We start from the raw sequence: 20291 nt of genomic DNA on the forward strand, positions 1-20291 counted from the left end.
CAATGGAACCTAATTATTTAAAATCTTTGTATTTTTTTGTTTTGTAAATTTCATTTGTCTTTTAACGTTTGGTATTTGTTTAATTATGCTTGTAATTTGTTAAAGTTTTAATAAACGGTTTTATCCCTCTGCAGGGGATAGCCAAATTAAAAAAAAATCTGTTCTTATCAGTTTAATATCTGATACGTCCCCTATCTGGGGACCATATATTAAATGGATTTTTAGAACAGGGAGATGGAAAAAGAGCTTGCTCTGTCCACTCCACGCATTGACCTGGTATTGCAGTATCTCCAGGACCGGTGCACCCCTTCTTTAATGCAGTTTCTAAAATCAGAAAGAATTGAATTCAATATTTTTTGTTCATTTTGCTTGTTTGTCGGATTTTGGGGTGGACTCTTTGGCTTTGCTTTTCTTCTCCTCATTGGATTTTTCATGTTCAAAGTTGCAGAAGCCAGATTACAAGCTCATTTTGGTTCAACTTCAGCAACTGTGCATTGCATTGCCATGTAATGTGATGCAATGCTATCTTTCTAGCTCTCCCTTTTTACTTCCTTTTGGATAAACAGACATATTAGGCAAGCATTTTGGAGCTTTCACCTAAATAACTACAGGTGGTGAGATAAGCTGCACAATATAATTGACCTTTCAGTATATTGTTGCACACACACCATCTATTTAGCAAATGCCCTTGTTATCAACAGAAGCCTTTTAAACTCACCTGAGCTAACAGGTATGTGCGCTGGTTACTCTGCTGCGCTTAAAATTTCTTTTTTGGTTTGCTACAATGCCTTTTCTGAAATGTTGTCTCCCTCTGCTGGAACACTGACTTCTTTCATTTAATGCCTGCAGACTATAAAAGAGAACCCAACCCAAAAAGTTTGGTTGATTAGTCTGTGGCATTCTGTTAAACTGTTGCTTATGGCGGTCTCTGTGAGCTTCTCAGCGACATTCAGCCAGCCAGGTATCCTGCCTGCAGTAGATGGAATGTGGCAATGGAACGCTGGCTGCGCGTGTCATAATAGGCTCTGAGCCTTTATATACCTGTGCACAGCAGCAGCCACCTTCAGTCTGCTGCTGGACAGCCAGCAGCAGCAGCAGCAGGAGAGGTATGTAATCAGGAGCCCTCCTGCTAAGGGTAGACAGCTGCTCGTTCCACCCCACCCCCCGCCTTAATTGGTTCTCCTCCCTTCCAACGGTGTTGAGGCGGGTGGGAACAGCAGGGGGTGAAGGTGCTGTGTTTAAAGAGGTGGAGTTATGCAGATCTAAAACGCGTGGATTGCAGCAGCAGCAAGCCGAAAAGTGCAGGCATGTAAGGGATCTAGAGGTTGACAACATGTCTTCTTAACGGGAGTCCAGGAGCTCATCTCCACAAATTTACTTTTCAGGATCCTTGGGTGGCTCCGTAGTTTGAAACCAATTCTGGTTATCGCTTCTCGGCCTTTTGGCTAAGATCAAGTGTAGTATCTGTTCTTATCAGTTTAATATCTGATACGTCCCCTATCTGGGGACCATATATTAAATGGATTTTTAGAACAGGGAGATGGAAAAAGAGCTTGCTCTGTCCACTCCACGCATTGACCTGGTATTGCAGTATCTCCAGGACCGGTGCACCCCTTCTTTAATGCAGTTTCTAAAATCAGAAAGAATTGAATTCAATGTTTTTTGTTCATTTTGCTTGTTTGTCGGATTTTGGGATGGACTCTTTGGCTTTGCTTTTCTTCTCCTCATTGGATTTTTCATGTTCAAAGTTGCAGAAGCCAGATTACAAGCTCATTTTGGTTCAACTTCAGCAACTGTGCATTGCATTGCCATGTAATGTGATGCAATGCTATCTTTCTAGCTCTCCCTTTTTACTTCCTTTTGGATAAACAGACATATTAGGCAAGCATTTTGGAGCTTTCACCTAAATAACTACAGGTGGTGAGATAAGCTGCACAATATAATTGACCTTTCAGTATATTGTTGCACACACACCATCTATTTAGCAAATGCCCTTGTTATCAACAGCAGCCTTTTAAACTCACCTGAGCTAACAGGTATGTGCGCTGGTTACTCTGCTGCGCTTAAAATTTCTATTTTGGTTTGCTACAATGCCTTTTCTGAAACGTTGTCTCCCTCTGCTGGAACACTGACTTCTTTCATTTAATGCCTGCAGACTATAAAAGAGAACCCAACCCAAAAAGTTTGGTTGATTAGTCTGTGGCATTCTGTTAAACTGTTGCTTATGGCGGTCTCTGTGAGCTTCTCAGCGACATTCAGCCAGCCAGGTATCCTGCCTGCAGTAGATGGAATGTGGCAATGGAATGCTGGCTGCGCGTGTCATAATAGGCTCTGAGCCTTTATATACCTGTGCACAGCAGCAGCCACCTTCAGTCTGCTGCTGGACAGCCAGCAGCAGCAGCAGCAGGAGAGGTATGTAATCAGGAGCCCTCCTGCTAAGGGTAGACAGCTGCTCGTTCCACCCCACCCCCCGCCTTAATTGGTTCTCCTCCCTTCCAACGGTGTTGAGGCGGGTGGGAACAGCAGGGGGTGAAGGTGCTGTGTTTAAAGAGGTGGAGTTATGCAGATCTAAAACGCGTGGATTGCAGCAGCAGCAAGCCGAAAAGTGCAGGCATGTAAGGGATCTAGAGGTTGACAACATGTCTTCTTAACGGGAGTCCAGGAGCTCATCTCCACAAATGGACTTTTCAGGATCCTTGGGTAGCTCCGTAGTTTGAAACCAATTCTGGTTATCGCTTCTCGGCCTTTTGGCTAAGATCAAGTGTAGTATCTGTTCTTATCAGTTTAATATCTGATACGTCCCCTATCTGGGGACCATATATTAAATGGATTTTTAGAACAGGGAGATGGAAAAAGAGCTTGCTCTGTCCACTCCACGCATTGACCTGGTATTGCAGTATCTCCAGGACCGGTGCACCCCTTCTTTAATGCAGTTTCTAAAATCAGAAAGAATTGAATTCAATGTTTTTTGTTCATTTTGCTTGTTTGTCGGATTTTGGGATGGACTCTTTGGCTTTGCTTTTCTTCTCCTCATTGGATTTTTCATGTTCAAAGTTGCAGAAGCCAGATTACAAGCTCATTTTGGTTCAACTTCAGCAACTGTGCATTGCATTGCCATGTAATGTGATGCAATGCTATCTTTCTAGCTCTCCCTTTTTACTTCCTTTTGGATAAACAGACATATTAGGCAAGCATTTTGGAGCTTTCACCTAAATAACTACAGGTGGTGAGATAAGCTGCACAATATAATTGACCTTTCAGTATATTGTTGCACACACACCATCTATTTAGCAAATGCCCTTGTTATCAACAGCAGCCTTTTAAACTCACCTGAGCTAACAGGTATGTGCGCTGGTTACTCTGCTGCGCTTAAAATTTCTTTTTTGGTTTGCTACAATGCCTTTTCTGAAACGTTGTCTCCCTCTGCTGGAACACTGACTTCTTTCATTTAATGCCTGCAGACTATAAAAGAGAACCCAACCCAAAAAGTTTGGTTGATTAGTCTGTGGCATTCTGTTAAACTGTTGCTTATGGCGGTCTCTGTGAGCTTCTCAGCGACATTCAGCCAGCCAGGTATCCTGCCTGCAGTAGATGGAATGTGGCAATGGAACGCTGGCTGCGCGTGTCATAATAGGCTCTGAGCCTTTATATACCTGTGCACAGCAGCAGCCACCTTCAGTCTGCTGCTGGACAGCCAGCAGCAGCAGCAGCAGGAGAGGTATGTAATCAGGAGCCCTCCTGCTAAGGGTAGACAGCTGCTCGTTCCACCCCACCCCCCGCCTTAATTGGTTCTCCTCCCTTCCAACGGTGTTGAGGCGGGTGGGAACAGCAGGGGGTGAAGGTGCTGTGTTTAAAGAGGTGGAGTTATGCAGATCTAAAACGCGTGGATTGCAGCAGCAGCAAGCCGAAAAGTGCAGGCATGTAAGGGATCTAGAGGTTGACAACATGTCTTCTTAACGGGAGTCCAGGAGCTCATCTCCACAAATGGACTTTTCAGGATCCTTGGGTAGCTCCGTAGTTTGAAACCAATTCTGGTTATCGCTTCTCGGCCTTTTGGCTAAGATCAAGTGTAGTATCTGTTCTTATCAGTTTAATATCTGATACGTCCCCTATCTGGGGACCATATATTAAATGGATTTTTAGAACAGGGAGATGGAAAAAGAGCTTGCTCTGTCCACTCCACGCATTGACCTGGTATTGCAGTATCTCCAGGACCGGTGCACCCCTTCTTTAATGCAGTTTCTAAAATCAGAAAGAATTGAATTCAATGTTTTTTGTTCATTTTGCTTGTTTGTCGGATTTTGGGATGGACTCTTTGGCTTTGCTTTTCTTCTCCTCATTGAATTTTTCATGTTCAAAGTTGCAGAAGCCAGATTACAAGCTCATTTTGGTTCAACTTCAGCAACTGTGCATTGCATTGCCATGTAATGTGATGCAATGCTATCTTTCTAGCTCTCCCTTTTTACTTCCTTTTGGATAAACAGACATATTAGGCAAGCATTTTGGAGCTTTCACCTAAATAACTACAGGTGGTGAGATAAGCTGCACAATATAATTGACCTTTCAGTATATTGTTGCACACACACCATCTATTTAGCAAATGCCCTTGTTATCAACAGCAGCCTTTTAAACTCACCTGAGCTAACAGGTATGTGCGCTGGTTACTCTGCTGCGCTTAAAATTTCTTTTTTGGTTTGCTACAATGCCTTTTCTGAAACGTTGTCTCCCTCTGCTGGAACACTGACTTCTTTCATTTAATGCCTGCAGACTATAAAAGAGAACCCAACCCAAAAAGTTTGGTTGATTAGTCTGTGGCATTCTGTTAAACTGTTGCTTATGGCGGTCTCTGTGAGCTTCTCAGCGACATTCAGCCAGCCAGGTATCCTGCCTGCAGTAGATGGAATGTGGCAATGGAACGCTGGCTGCGCGTGTCATAATAGGCTCTGAGCCTTTATATACCTGTGCACAGCAGCAGCCACCTTCAGTCTGCTGCTGGACAGCCAGCAGCAGCAGCAGCAGGAGAGGTATGTAATCAGGAGCCCTCCTGCTAAGGGTAGACAGCTGCTCGTTCCACCCCACCCCCCGCCTTAATTGGTTCTCCTCCCTTCCAACGGTGTTGAGGCGGGTGGGAACAGCAGGGGGTGAAGGTGCTGTGTTTAAAGAGGTGGAGTTATGCAGATCTAAAACGCGTGGATTGCAGCAGCAGCAAGCCGAAAAGTGCAGGCATGTAAGGGATCTAGAGGTTGACAACATGTCTTCTTAACGGGAGTCCAGGAGCTCATCTCCACAAATGGACTTTTCAGGATCCTTGGGTGGCTCCGTAGTTTGAAACCAATTCTGGTTATCGCTTCTCGGCCTTTTGGCACGATCCTTGTGATTGGTGTCAGGAGGCAGGTTCGTGATCACTGGAATTCTTTCTCGGCCTTTTCCGATTGGAACTGCTGCTATTGGGAAGGAAGGAAGGTGTTTCTCGTACCTTTCGGCGTGGAAGGAATTCTGGATCGTGGAGGAGGATTTCTTCAGGACTGGAGTTCTGGACGCTGCTGAACAGAAGGGATCGAGTCTGGTGCTGTTATTTTTGGACGTCATCGGGCTTTCTTTTGAATTTTCTCTGTGTGGAAATGGAGATGAATTTGGATCAGGACGATGCCTACATGAAGGACACCATCCGGTTTGTGGTGAGTGTGGAATTTAGGCAAGTTAAAAACTTGGACTTTTTGTACAGGAAAGTCTTTACTCCTATCTTGCATATCAGCAAGGATGAGTACTTTTGTGTTCAGTCATTTTCTAACAGAGGAGTACACGATGTGACTTTGAGAGGTGCTGGTGTATGTGAGAGGGTTTTTTCCAGTTTTAGATATGCTGCAGCCTGTGAGCATAGTGAGGTATTGGAAGGAATTTCAGCCACGCCTCGCTTTCAATTTGATCAAAGGATGCTAACAATACATATGTATAACCCTTTCATATCTGATGAGCAAGTGACTTCATACTTAAGAAGGTTTTGCTCCGTATTAATTATGAAAAAACGTTGTACGACTGGTTTTGGGGCCTGGAACGGCAAGAGACTGTATCAGGTCATTTTTAAAAAGGACCCGTCAGTGGAGGGGGGTGTCTTAAGACCCCCACCAGTCGTGTTCATAAATAGAGATAGAGGCTTTTTGTTTTTTTCTAATATGCCACCATATTGTAAACGATGTCGGAAATATGGCCATATGGATGAAAATTGCGCCCCTTGTGAAGTATGTTCTGGCCCGGTTCATCAGGCGAGAGAGTGCCCAATGCAAGCCAGGCAAACATCTGAGGCTGATGCTGAAGATAAACAAGGGGATGGTGGGCAGATGGAGGATGGAGGATCAGAAAGTTCTTCTAATGTGGCGCAGGAAGTAGAGGTTCTGGCACCTCTAAGTAATAGAGAAAAAAGAGAAGAGAGGAAGAAAGCTGAAGAAAAGAAGAAAGAAGAAAGGAAGAAGGAAGAAAAGAAGAAGGAAGTAAAGAAGAAGGAAGAAAAGAAGAAAGAAGACAAGAAGAAGGAAGACAAGAAGAAAGAAGATAAAAAGAAAGAAGGAGAGAGGAAAGAAGATGGAAGAGAGGAAGGAACATTGGAAGAGGAAAAGGAGGGGCAACAAGGTATTGTGGATACAGTTGCTGCTCTGGCGGTATTATCAGAGATGTTGTCAGGGATTCCTTGTGCCCAGGAAAATATGGACTTAAGTTCAAAATCTTTGAAAAGGAGTACATGGGAAGAAGAGCAACAGGAGATCATGGAGGACTTGGGTGGGAAAAAATCTCGTGGTGACGCGTCTTCTTTGTTTGGGGATGTATCTCCCTCAAGTTCTTCTGATCAAGAATCCTTAATTGTGGATGTGAAATCACCTTTGGTAGATGAGGGCGGAGGGATTAGCCCTGGGCCTATTACTAGAAGATGATTACTGTTGTATCCCTGAATGTTCAGGGGTTGAACAATTTATACAAACGCACTGCATTATATGATTTTTTGAATAATGAGAAATGCGATTTTATTTTTTTACAAGAATGTAATTTAGAAAGGAAAATGAGCTATGAATATTTACGTGGAATATGGAAGGGTAACATGGTTTTTTCTGGTGGGAATGAATTGAAAAGTGATGGGGTGGGTTTTTTGTGCTCTAGTGAGTGGGAGGTGGTGAAGTATGAGGAAATTTACCCTGGTCGTATTCTATGTGTAGAAGTAATGAGGGAGGGTAAAAGGGTGCGTTGTTTTAATATTTATGCTCATACTGAGAAAAATCAAAGATTACATTTATTCGAGATTTTACAGCTTTTTTTATCAGGTGCGGATCCGATTTTAATTGGTGGGGATTTTAACTGCCAGTTAAATAATGTACGGGATGGGTCGGTAACCTGCCTTAAGAACATAATTTCTGCCTTCAGTTTAAAGGATGCATGGGCTATGGATGGTAGTAAAAAAGAATTTGAAGTTACGTGGTCAAACAGAGGTTTTACGTCTAGGATTGATCACTTTTTTATGTCTGATTCTTTTAAATGTTCCTCTTTTAAGACAAGTATTAATCCTTTTTCGGATCATAAGTTATTGGGATGCACTTTAGCAATAGACCCTTGCGGTAAGAAAAAACCTTCGCATTGGAAACTGAATGTTTCTTTATTACAGGGGGAGAATTTTAAAGAAGACTTTAAGGTTTTTTATAATGAATTAAAACTTAACAAAAAGGGTTTTAAGTGTATTTTAGACTGGTGGGATTTTATGAAGGGTAAGATCAGAACCTTCTTTGTTAAATTGGGAAAGAGGAAAGCGTATGAGAAAAGGCAGTTTTATGATGCGTTAAATGCTAATTTGCAGTGTTATTATTATTTTCAAAACAATGGAGTTAATATGGACAGCAGTATTAGTGAGGTAAAGGAGAAAATTCAGAATGCACTAAAAGAGAAGGGAAAAGAAATCATCTTCAACTCTAGGGTAAAGGTCCTGGATGAGGATGAGAAATGCACTAAGTTTTTCTTTAAAAAAATATGTGGAAAAAAGGATTTTATTGAGGTCTTAGAGGGTGAGGTGAGCCCAGAAGGGAAAGCATTGCAGGCCAAAATGTTTTATGATGATCTGTTTTCTCGAAAAAAGATTGATGAATCATTGAAAAACCATTTTTTAGAGGTTCTGGATAAAGCTCTTAGTGAGGAAGAAAAATTACTTTTATCTAGGGAGTTTACTAAGGAGGAGATATTTAATACTATTTGCACTTTACAAAATCAGAAGACACCAGGTGTGGATGGCCTCCCTGTGGAGTTTTACAGGGTTGTGTGGGATATTATAGGGGAAGATTTTTATTAGTTGTTTTCAGAAGTGGAGTCCTCTTTTAATATTCCCAAGTCATGGGCAGAAGGCCTTATTGTTTTATTATATAAAAAAGGAGGAAAAGAACTGATTAAAAATTGGAGGCCTATTACGCTGCTAAATACAGACTATAAAGTATATGCAAAACTATTGGCCAATAGATTAAAGAGTGTGATAGGGTCGGTTATTGAGGTGGATCAGTCTTGTGCAGTCCCGAATCGTAAGATTACCGACACGCTAATCTTACTGAGAGATATAATATGGGATGTGGCTGATAGGAAGCAGGACTTGGCCCTTGTTTCCCTTGATTTTGAGAAGGCATATGATAGGGTTGCTCATGAGTTTTTATTTGCCGTTTTAAAAAAAATAGGATGTCCTGGTGTTTTTATTGAACGTATTAAATGTCTGTATAAGTTATGTTTTAGTAAGATTTCTATTAATGGTTTTTTATCGGAAAATATTAATATTAATTGTGGGGTTAAGCAGGGGTGCCCCCTGTCGCCTATACTTTTCATTTGTGCAATAGAACCCCTTTTAACTGCTTTTAGGAAAGATAAAGTTATTAATGGCTTTTTTATTCCTGGCAGTAGGAATGACCAAGTGAAGGTTTTAGCTTATATGGATGATGTGTCAGTTTTAGTGCGGGACATTAAGAGTCTTCATAGAGTTTTAAGGACAGTTGTGTGGTTTGGTGGAGCATCTGGTTTTAAAATAAATTTAGAAAAATCAGGTGTTTTAACTATGGGTAAATTTCTTTTAAATTCGGATTGCATGCTGATGAGAGTAATGGAAATTAAAGTTTTAGGGGTATTTTTTACAGAGACATGTGGGAATGTGAGGAATTGGGAGTCCCTGCTTGAAAGGGTAAGGAAAAAGATTGATTTTTGGAACTTGAGAAGTTTAACAATGGAAGGCAAAATCTTGATAATAAAGCAGGTCTTACTTCCGATAATTTTATACATTTCAACTGTTTTTATACCTCCTATTAATGTAATGAAAAAGATAATTAAGTTATGTTTTAATTTCCTATGGAAGTCAAAAATGGAAAGGGTAAAAAGGGAAGAGTTGTACAAAATTAAAGGGAAAGGAGGGAAAGGCTTCCCAGACATCAGAACCTTCATTTATGCCAAGTATTTAGCTAATTGCATATGCACTTTATTAGGACCAGTTTCTAGGCTGAAAACCTTTTTAACATACAATTTGGGTTTTTTTATTAGGAAATACAAATGGTTACAAATGCATTTGGATCGGCCATATAAGTTTATGCCATCTGGGAATTATATTATTTTAGAAAGAATTCTGAGGGATTTTAAATTAATGAATATGGATCTTAAAATACTTGGAAATCATAAGAACATTTTAAAAGTCTTAGAAAGCAGGGTGATAGCTAGTCCGGTAGAGCGATTTTCCGATAATGTTGTAGATAAAATTTGGATTAATGCAAATTTTAAGTGTTTGACTAATGAACACAAGGACTTAATATGGTGTAGTATTAAAGACTGTCTGCCAACTCGAGATTTCCAATATAGAAGAGGATTGGTACGGTTTGAAAAATGCCCAAGACGTAAATGTGCTGCTGGCGAAACAGCTATGCACATTTTTTGGAACTGTTGTTATGCACAATTAGTATGGAGAAAGATTAGTAATTTAGTTAAAGCTCTAAGTGGTGTTAATTTTCTAGATTTTAATAGGATTTTTTACGGGTTGGGTGTCAAGGATGAAGTGTTCAAGGTTGTATGGATAATTTTATCTTGTGTGAAAATGGCGCTTTGGAAAACTCGGAATATTTTGATTTTTAAACATAAGGAAGTATCGGTACAAGAATGTATTAAGTTATGCCTAAGTTATATGTTTTTATATTTCTGGAGAGATAAGGTGTTGTTTGGTGATAAAAAAGCTAATGAAATTTGGAAGCAAAAAGATTGGAATGTACTTACCTTGTGATGTTCTTGTTGCACCATATGTACCCCCCTGTAAAAAATGGAAATTCTAAAGTTAAAAGGAAAATAAACTGGAATATGGAAAATAATATAAGCTGTAAATTTACAACAACAAAAAAAGGAAAAAAAAAAAAAAAAGATGCAGTTTGCTATCTACAATGAGGAAACTTTTAAGTTTGAAACCATTTTAACATGATGACTTGTGATGGTGGACTTAAAGATCTGAGTAGAAAGAAAAAAAAAAAAAAACAAAAAAAAAATCTGTTCTTATCAGTTTAATATCTGATACGTCCCCTATCTGGGGACCATATATTAAATGGATTTTTAGAACAGGGAGATGGAAAAAGAGCTTGCTCTGTCCACTCCACGCATTGACCTGGTATTGCAGTATCTCCAGGACCGGTGCACCCCTTCTTTAATGCAGTTTCTAAAATCAGAAAGAATTGAATTCAATGTTTTTTGTTCATTTTGCTTGTTTGTCGGATTTTGGGATGGACTCTTTGGCTTTGCTTTTCTTCTCCTCATTGGATTTTTCATGTTCAAAGTTGCAGAAGCCAGATTACAAGCTCATTTTGGTTCAACTTCAGCAACTGTGCATTGCATTGCCATGTAATGTGATGCAATGCTATCTTTCTAGCTCTCCCTTTTTACTTCCTTTTGGATAAACAGACATATTAGGCAAGCATTTTGGAGCTTTCACCTAAATAACTACAGGTGGTGAGATAAGCTGCACAATATAATTGACCTTTCAGTATATTGTTGCACACACACCATCTATTTAGCAAATGCCCTTGTTATCAACAGCAGCCTTTTAAACTCACCTGAGCTAACAGGTATGTGCGCTGGTTACTCTGCTGCGCTTAAAATTTCTTTTTTGGTTTGCTACAATGCCTTTTCTGAAACGTTGTCTCCCTCTGCTGGAACACTGACTTCTTTCATTTAATGCCTGCAGACTATAAAAGAGAACCCAACCCAAAAAGTTTGGTTGATTAGTCTGTGGCATTCTGTTAAACTGTTGCTTATGGCGGTCTCTGTGAGCTTCTCAGCGACATTCAGCCAGCCAGGTATCCTGCCTGCAGTAGATGGAATGTGGCAATGGAACGCTGGCTGCGCGTGTCATAATAGGCTCTGAGCCTTTATATACCTGTGCACAGCAGCAGCCACCTTTAGTCTGCTGCTGGACAGCCAGCAGCAGCAGCAGCAGGAGAGGTATGTAATCAGGAGCCCTCCTGCTAAGGGTAGACAGCTGCTCGTTCCACCCCACCCCCCGCCTTAATTGGTTCTCCTCCCTTCCAACGGTGTTGAGGCGGGTGGGAACAGCAGGGGGTGAAGGTGCTGTGTTTAAAGAGGTGGAGTTATGCAGATCTAAAACGCGTGGATTGCAGCAGCAGCAAGCCGAAAAGTGCAGGCATGTAAGGGATCTAGAGGTTGACAACATGTCTTCTTAACGGGAGTCCAGGAGCTCATCTCCACAAATGGACTTTTCAGGATCCTTGGGTGGCTCCGTAGTTTGAAACCAATTCTGGTTATCGCTTCTCGGCCTTTTGGCTAAGATCAAGTGTAGTATCTGTTCTTATCAGTTTAATATCTGATACGTCCCCTATCTGGGGACCATATATTAAATGGATTTTTAGAACAGGGAGATGGAAAAAGAGCTTGCTCTGTCCACTCCACGCATTGACCTGGTATTGCAGTATCTCCAGGACCGGTGCACCCCTTCTTTAATGCAGTTTCTAAAATCAGAAAGAATTGAATTCAATGTCTTTTGTTCATTTTGCTTGTTTGTCGGATTTTGGGATGGACTCTTTGGCTTTGCTTTTCTTCTCCTCATTGGATTTTTCATGTTCAAAGTTGCAGAAGCCAGATTACAAGCTCATTTTGGTTCAACTTCAGCAACTGTGCATTGCATTGCCATGTAATGTGATGCAATGCTATCTTTCTAGCTCTCCCTTTTTACTTCCTTTTGGATAAACAGACATATTAGGCAAGCATTTTGGAGCTTTCACCTAAATAACTACAGGTGGTGAGATAAGCTGCAGAATATAATTGACCTTTCAGTATATTGTTGCACACACACCATCTATTTAGCAAATGCCCTTGTTATCAACAGCAGCCTTTTAAACTCACCTGAGCTAACAGGTATGTGCGCTGGTTACTCTGCTGCGCTTAAAATTTCTTTTTTGGTTTGCTACAATGCCTTTTCTGAAACGTTGACTCCCTCTGCTGGAACACTGACTTCTTTCATTTAATGCCTGCAGACTATAAAAGAGAACCCAACCCAAAAAGTTTGGTTGATTAGTCTGTGGCATTCTGTTAAACTGTTGCTTATGGCGGTCTCTGTGAGCTTCTCAGCGACATTCAGCCAGCCAGGTATCCTGCCTGCAGTAGACGGAATGTGGCAATGGAACGCTGGCTGCGCGTGTCATAATAGGCTCTGAGCCTTTATATACCTGTGCACAGCAGCAGCCACCTTCAGTCTGCTGCTGGACAGCCAGCAGCAGCAGCAGCAGGAGAGGTATGTAATCAGGAGCCCTCCTGCTAAGGGTAGACAGCTGCTCGTTCCACCCCACCCCCCGCCTTAATTGGTTCTCCTCCCTTCCAACGGTGTTGAGGCGGGTGGGAACAGCAGGGGGTGAAGGTGCTGTGTTTAAAGAGGTGGAGTTATGCAGATCTAAAACGCGTGGATTGCAGCAGCAGCAAGCCGAAAAGTGCAGGCATGTAAGGGATCTAGAGGTTGACAACATGTCTTCTTAACGGGAGTCCAGGAGCTCATCTCCACAAATGGACTTTTCAGGATCCTTGGGTGGCTCCGTAGTTTGAAACCAATTCTGGTTATCGCTTCTCGGCCTTTTGGCTAAGATCAAGTGTAGTATCTGTTCTTATCAGTTTAATATCTGATACGTCCCCTATCTGGGGACCATATATTAAATGGATTTTTAGAACAGGGAGATGGAAAAAGAGCTTGCTCTGTCCACTCCACGCATTGACCTGGTATTGCAGTATCTCCAGGACCGGTGCACCCCTTCTTTAATGCAGTTTCTAAAATCAGAAAGAATTGAATTCAATGTTTTTTGTTCATTTTGCTTGTTTGTCGGATTTTGGGATGGACTCTTTGGCTTTGCTTTTCTTCTCCTCATTTTATTTTTCATGTTCAAAGTTGCAGAAGCCAGATTACAAGCTCATTTTGGTTCAACTTCAGCAACTGTGCATTGCATTGCCATGTAATGTGATGCAATGCTATCTTTCTAGCTCTCCCTTTTTACTTCCTTTTGGATAAACAGACATATTAGGCAAGCATTTTGGAGCTTTCACCTAAATAACTACAGGTGGTGAGATAAGCTGCACAATATAATTGACCTTTCAGTATATTGTTGCACACACACCATCTATTTAGCAAATGCCCTTGTTATCAATAGTGTTGAGCCACCCCCGTAGTGTTCGGGTTCGGTTCGGTTCGTCGAACACCGGGATGTTCGAGGAACTGTTCGTCGAACTGTTCGTCGAACACCTTAGAACACCGTCGAACACCGTTAAAACCAATGGCAGGCAAACAAAAACACATAGAAACACATAGAAAACACCTGCAAAGGTGTCCAAAAGCTGACAAACTGCTCAGAAGACACTCTGTTTAAAAAAGCCGGCCGGCAAATTCAGCAGCGGCATACACCGGTACCCGACAATTTAGACAAGAAGGAATAGAGCCTCACACATAGATTAGATAGATAGAAACATGTCAGTCACACATATAAGAAGCACAGTGACAGTGTTGGTTACTGCATTTGTCATTTAGTGTAAAGGATTTATTAAAAAAAATATTAGTGTTTTCGTGCACCGTCTCTTTAAAAAAGCCGGCCGGCAATTCAGCATCTGTACCCGACAATTTAGAACAGAAAGAATAGAGCTTCACACATAGATTAGATAGATAGAAACATGTCAGTCACATATATAATAAGTACAGTGATAGTGTTGCTTACTGTACTTGTCATTTAGTGTAAAGGATTTATTTAAAAAAATAATAGTGTTTTCATGCACTGTCTCTTTAAAAAAGCCGGCCGGCAATTCAGCAGCGGTACCCGACAATTTAGAACAGAAAGATAGAGCATCACACATAGATTAGATAGATAGAAACATGTCAGTCACATATATATGAAGTACAGTGATAGTGTTGGTTACTGTACTTGTCATTTAGTATTAAAATAAAGGATTTATTATTAAAAAAATTGGCGTGGGGTTCCCCTTAATTTTAGGCTCTAGCGGAGGTTAAGCAGACGGCTGGGGCAGATGTTTGAAGCCTGGGAAGGGGGTAATACCCACGGAGCTTCCCAGGCTACTAATATCAGCCCCCAGCTGAATACATAGCCTTTACTAGCTATTAAAATGGGGGACCCCCCAAAAAAAATGACGTGGGGTCCCCCCTAATTTAATAGCTAGCAAAGGCTAGGCAGACAGCTGGGGGCTGATATTAATAGCCCAGGAAGGGAGCCATGAATATTGGCCCCCTCCCAGGCTAGAAACACCAGCCGTCAGCCGCCCCAGAAATGGCGCATTCATAGGATGCGCCAATTCTGGCACTTAGCCTCGCTCTTCCACGCTGCCCTGGTGCGGTGGCAGGGGGTAATAGGGTTGGGGTTGATGTCAGCTTATAATGCCAGCTGACATCAAGCCCAGGTTAGTAATGGAGAGGCGTCTATAAGACACCCCCATTACTAACCCCATAGTCAAAGTTAAAAAAAAACACAAACACCCAGAATAAAGTCCTTTAATTGAAATAAAGACACAATCCTTTATTGTTCTAAATTAAACCATACCTACCATCACGCCCATTCCAGCTGAAGCCAACGATCTCCTGCAATAAAAGAAAAATAATAAAGCAACCTCATCCTTACCTTTCCATGGTTCCCACGACAGCTCCAGCTCTGCTACATCGAGATGACAGGCTGGACCGCAGCAGAACGCCGCCATCCAGCCTGTCATCCCGCAGACACTGAGAAGCGCAGGCTTGCTTGCGCTGCTCAGCGTCTCTCTGTGACGACATCCAGATGAGCCGAGTTCATGTCCAATGAACTCGGCTCACCTCATGCACGTCACTGACAGCGTGGGAAAATTCTCACGCTGAAGCGCTGATTGCAGGAGAATTTTCCCACGCTGTCAGTGACGTGCAGGAGGTGAGCTGAGTTCATTGGACATGAGCTCACCTCATGCACATCACTGACAGCGTGGGAGAATTCTCCTGCACTCAGCACTTCAGCGTGAGAATTTTCCCACGCTGTCAGTGACGTGCATGAGGTGAGCCGAGTTCATTGGACATGACCTCGGCTCATCTGGATGCCGTCACAGCGAGACAGTGAGGAGCGCAAGCATGCCTGCGCTTCTCAGTGTCTGCGGGATGACAGACTGGATGGCAGCGTTCTGCTGCGGTCCAGCCAGTCATCTCGATGTAGCAGAGCTGAAGCTGTCGTGGGAACCATGGAAAGGTAAGGATGAGGTTGGTTTATTATTTTTCTTTTATTGCAGGAGATCGTTGGCTTCAGCTGGAATGGGCGTGATGGTAAGTATGGTTTAATTCAGAACAATAAAGAATTGTGTCTTTATTTCAATTAAAGGACTTTATTCTGGGTGTTGTGTTTTTTTTAAATACTTTACTAGAAATTCATGGCGGTCATGTCTAATACTGGCGTGACCCCATGAATTTTGGGCTTGGGGCCAGCTGATAATACCAAGCTGGCCCTAACCCCTTTATTACCCAGTGAGCCACCGCACCAGGGCCCTGGATGAGTTGGGTACAGCGCCAGAAGATGGCGCTTCTATGAACGCGCCATTTTCCGGGGTGGCTGCGGACTGCAATTTGTAGCGGGGGGGCCCCAGAAAGCTTGGGCCTCCCTGCGCTGCAGATTCCAGCCCCCAGCTGCCTAGTTGTACCTGGCTGGACACAAAAATAGGGCGAAGCCCCACGTACTTTTTTTTTAATTATTTCATGAATTTCATGAAATAATTAAGCAAAAAAGGCCTTCCCTATATTGTTGTGTCCGGCCAGGTACAAATAGGCAGCTGGTGGTTGGGGGCAGCCCGTTCCTGCCTGCTGTACCTGGCTGGACACAAATATAGTGCGAAGCCCCACTTCAATTTTTTTTAATTATTTCATGAAATTCATGAAATAATTAAGAAAAAAAGGGCTTCCCTATATTGTTGTGTCCGGCCAGGTACAAATAGGCAGCTGGTGGTTGGGGGCAGCCCGTTCCTGCCTGCTGTACCTGGCTGGACACAAATATAGTGCGAAGCCCCACTTCAATTTTTTTAAATTATTTCAGGAAATTCATGAAATAATTTAAAAAAAATTGACATGGGGCTTCGCACTATATTTGTGTCCAGCCAGGTACAGCAGGCAGGAACGGGCTGCCCCCAACCACCAGCTGCCTATTTGTACCTGGCCGGACACAACAATATAGGGAAGCCCTTTTTTTCTTAATTATTTCATGAAATAATTTAAAGAAAATTGACGTGGGGCTTCGCCCTGTTTTTGTGTCCAGCCAGGTACAACTAGGCAGCTGGGGGCTGGAATCCGCAGCGCAGGGAGGCCCAAGCTTTCTGGGCCACCCCCGCTGCAAATTGCAGTCCGCAGCCACCCCGGAAAATGGCGCGTTCATAGAAGCGCCATCTTCTGGCGCTGTACCCAACTCATCCAGGGCCCTGATGCGGTGGCTCACTGGGTAATAAAGGGGTTAGGGCCAGCTTGGCATTATCAGCTGGCCCTAAGCCCGAAATTCATGGGGTCACGCCAATATTAGACATGACCACCATGAATTTCTAGTAAAGTATTTAAAAAAAACACAACACCCAGAAAAAAGTCCTTTAATTGAAATAAACACACAATTCTTTATTGTTCTAAATTAAACCATACTTACCATCACGCCCATTCCAGCTGAAGCCAACGATCTCCTGCAATAAAAGAAAAATAATAAAGCAACCTCATCCTTACCTTTCCATGGTTCCCACGACAGCTTCAGCTCTGCTACATCGAGATGACAGGCTGGACCGCAGCAGAACGCTGCCATCCAGCCTGTCATCCCGCAGACACTGAGAAGCGCAGGCTTGCTTGCGCTCCACAGTGTCTCTCTGTGAGGGCATCCAGATGAGCCGAGTTAATGTCCAATGAACTCGGCTCACCTCATGCACGTCACTGACAGCGTGGGAAAATTCTCCTGCACTCAGCGCTTCAGCGTGGGAGAATTCTCACACTGAAGCGCTGAGTGCAGGAGAATTCTCCCACGCTGTCAGTGAGGTGCAGGAGGTGAGCTGAGTTCATTGGACATGAGCTCACCTTATGCACGTCACTGACAGCGTGGGAAAATTCTCCTGCACTCAGCGCTTCAGCGTGGGAGAATTCTCACGCTGAAGCGCTGAGTGCAGGAGAATTCTCCCACGCTGTCAGTGACGTGCAGGAGGTGAGCTGAGTTCATTGGACATGAGCTCACCTTATGCAAGTCACTGACAGCGTGGGAGAATTCTCCTGCACTCACCGCTTCAGCGTGAGAATTTTCCCACGCTGTCAGTGACGTGCATGAGGTGAGCCGAGTTCATTGGACATGAACTCGGCTCATCTGGATGTCGTCACAGAGAGACGCTGAGCAGCGCAAGCAAGCCTGCGCTTCTCAGTGTCTGCGGGATGAGAGGCTGGATGGCAGCGTTCTGCTGCGGTCCAGCCTGTCATCTCGATGTAGCAGAGCTGAAGCTGTCGTGGGAACCATGGAAAGGTAAGGATGAGGTTGCTTTATTATTTTTCTTTTATTGCAGGAGATCGTTGGCTTCAGCTGGAATGGGCGTGACGGTAAGTATGGTTTAATTTAGAACAATAAAGGATTGTGTCTTTATTTCAATTAAAGGACTTTATTCTGGGTGTTTGTGTTTTTTTTAACTTTGACTATGGGGTTAGTAATGGGGGTGTCTTATAGACGCCTCTCCATTACTAACCTGGGCTTGATGTCAGCTGGCATTATAAGCTGACATCAACCCCAGCCCTATTACCCCCTGCCACCGCACCAGGGCAGCGTGGAAGAGCGAGGCTAAGTGCCAGAATTGGCGCATCCTATGAATGCGCCATTTCTGGGGCGGCTGACGGCTGGTGTTTCTAGCCTGGGAGGGGGCCAATATTCATGGCTCCCTTCCTGGGCTATTAATATCAGCCCCCAGCTGTCTGCCTAGCCTTTGCTAGCTATTAAATTAGGGGGGACCCCACGTCATTTTTTTGGGGGGGTCCCCCATTTTAATAGCTAGTAAAGGCTATGTATTCAGCTGGGGGCTGATATTAGTAGCCTGGGAAGCTCCGTGGGTATTACCCCCTTCCCAGGCTTCAAACATCTGCCCCAGCCGTCTGCTTAACCTCCGCTAGAGCCTAAAATTAAGGGGAACCCCACGCCAATTTTTTTAATAATAAATCCTTTGTTTTAATACTAAATGACAAGTACAGTAACCAACACTGTCACTGTACTTCATATATATGTGACTGACATGTTTCTATCTATCTAATCTATGTGTGATTCTCTATTCTTTCTATTCTAAATTGTCGGGTACCGCTGCTGAATTGCCGGCCGGCTTTTTTAAAGAGACAGTGCATGAAAACACTATTATTTTTTTTGATAAATCCTTTACGCTAAATGACAAGTACAGTAACCAACACTATCACTGTACTTCATATATATGTGACTGACATGTTTCTATCTATCTAATCTATGTGTGAAGCTCTATTCTGTCTGTTATAAATTGTCGGGTACAGATGCTGAATTGCCGTCCGGCTTTCTTAAAGAGACGGTGCATGAAAACACTATTATTTTTTTTGATAAATCCTTTACGCTAAATGACAAGTACAGTAAGCAGCACTTTCACTGTACTTCGTATATATGTGACTGACATGTTTATATCTATCTAATCTATGTGTGAAGCTCTATTCTTTCGGTTCTAAATTGTCGGGTACAGGTGTATGCCGCTGCTGAATTGCCGGCTTTTCATGTTTCACTGTTGGCACTGTTCCCATCGATTTGGGCAATCACTGTAATGCCACAACCACCATGGCTGTGGCATTACAGTGAGTGGCAGACAATCCCTGCATGATTGGTGCTCTAAATAGCGCCAGACATGCAGGACACGCTTTTGGTGCACGAACAGTTATCGAACATAACCTCGAACAGCCGAATTTTTTGCAAATCGTTCGGGTTCGTCGAACAACTCGAACACCGCCCAAAACAGCTCGAATTTGAGATTGGCGAACAGTTGTAGTCGAACACCGCTCATCTCTAGTTATCAACAGCAGCCTTTTAAACTCACCTGAGCTAACAGGTATGTGCGCTGGTTACTCTGCTGCGCTTAAAATTTCTTTTTTGGTTTGCTACAATGCCTTTTCTGAAACGTTGTCTCCCTCTGCTGGAACACTGACTTCTTTCATTTAATGCCTGCAGACTATAAAAGAGAACCCAACCCAAAAAGTTTGGTTGATTAGTCTGTGGCATTCTGTTAAACTGTTGCTTATGGCGGTCTCTGTGAGCTTCTCAGCGACATTCAGCCAGCCAGGTATCCTGCCTGCAGTAGATGGAATGTGGCAATGGAACGCTGGCTGCGCGTGTCATAATAGGCTCTGAGCCTTTATATACCTGTGCACAGCAGCAGCCACCTTCAGTCTGCTGCTGGACAGCCAGCAGCAGCAGCAGCAGGAGAGGTATGTAATCAGGAGCCCTCCTGCTAAGGGTAGACAGCTGCTCGTTCCACCCCACCCCCCGCCTTAATTGGTTCTCCTCCCTTCCAACGGTGTTGAGGCGGGTGGGAACAGCAGGGGGTGAAGGTGCTGTGTTTAAAGAGGTGGAGTTATGCAGATCTAAAACGCGTGGATTGCAGCAGCAGCAAGCCGAAAAGTGCAGGCATGTAAGGGATCTAGAGGTTGACAACATGTCTTCTTAACGGGAGTCCAGGAGCTCATCTCCACAAATGGACTTTTCAGGATCCTTGGGTGGCTCCGTAGTTTGAAACCAATTCTGCTT

At 43.2% G+C, this 20291-nt stretch overlaps 6 non-coding genes and 1 pseudogene across 6 annotated transcripts; all 7 read left to right on the forward strand.

Annotated features, from left to right (window-relative positions):
* Positions 1–122: 122 nt before the first annotated feature.
* LOC141196306 (U2 spliceosomal RNA) lies at positions 123–310 on the forward strand. Its single transcript, XR_012268861.1, has one exon. It is a non-coding gene; the product is annotated as a U2 spliceosomal RNA (small nuclear RNA).
* Positions 311–1425: 1115 nt separating this feature from the next.
* Positions 1426–1616, forward strand: LOC141196721 (U2 spliceosomal RNA). The gene has a single exon (XR_012269119.1). It is a non-coding gene; the product is annotated as a U2 spliceosomal RNA (small nuclear RNA).
* Positions 1617–2731: 1115 nt separating this feature from the next.
* LOC141196722 (U2 spliceosomal RNA) lies at positions 2732–2922 on the forward strand. Its single transcript, XR_012269120.1, has one exon. It is a non-coding gene; the product is annotated as a U2 spliceosomal RNA (small nuclear RNA).
* Positions 2923–4037: 1115 nt separating this feature from the next.
* On the forward strand, positions 4038–4228 carry LOC141196724 (U2 spliceosomal RNA). Its single transcript, XR_012269122.1, has one exon. It is a non-coding gene; the product is annotated as a U2 spliceosomal RNA (small nuclear RNA).
* A 6218-nt stretch (positions 4229–10446) lies between these two features.
* On the forward strand, positions 10447–10679 carry LOC141196323 (U2 spliceosomal RNA; annotated as a pseudogene).
* Positions 10680–11794: 1115 nt separating this feature from the next.
* On the forward strand, positions 11795–11985 carry LOC141196725 (U2 spliceosomal RNA). Its single transcript, XR_012269123.1, has one exon. It is a non-coding gene; the product is annotated as a U2 spliceosomal RNA (small nuclear RNA).
* Positions 11986–13100: 1115 nt separating this feature from the next.
* On the forward strand, positions 13101–13291 carry LOC141196726 (U2 spliceosomal RNA). Its single transcript, XR_012269124.1, has one exon. It is a non-coding gene; the product is annotated as a U2 spliceosomal RNA (small nuclear RNA).
* The last annotated feature ends 7000 nt before the right edge of the window (positions 13292–20291 follow it).

This window comes from Phyllobates terribilis, unplaced genomic scaffold (genome assembly GCF_046119375.1).
Source record: "Phyllobates terribilis strain yellow unplaced genomic scaffold, ASM4611937v1 Scaffold_74__1_contigs__length_7073193, whole genome shotgun sequence".
NCBI lineage: Eukaryota > Metazoa > Chordata > Amphibia > Anura > Dendrobatidae > Phyllobates > Phyllobates terribilis.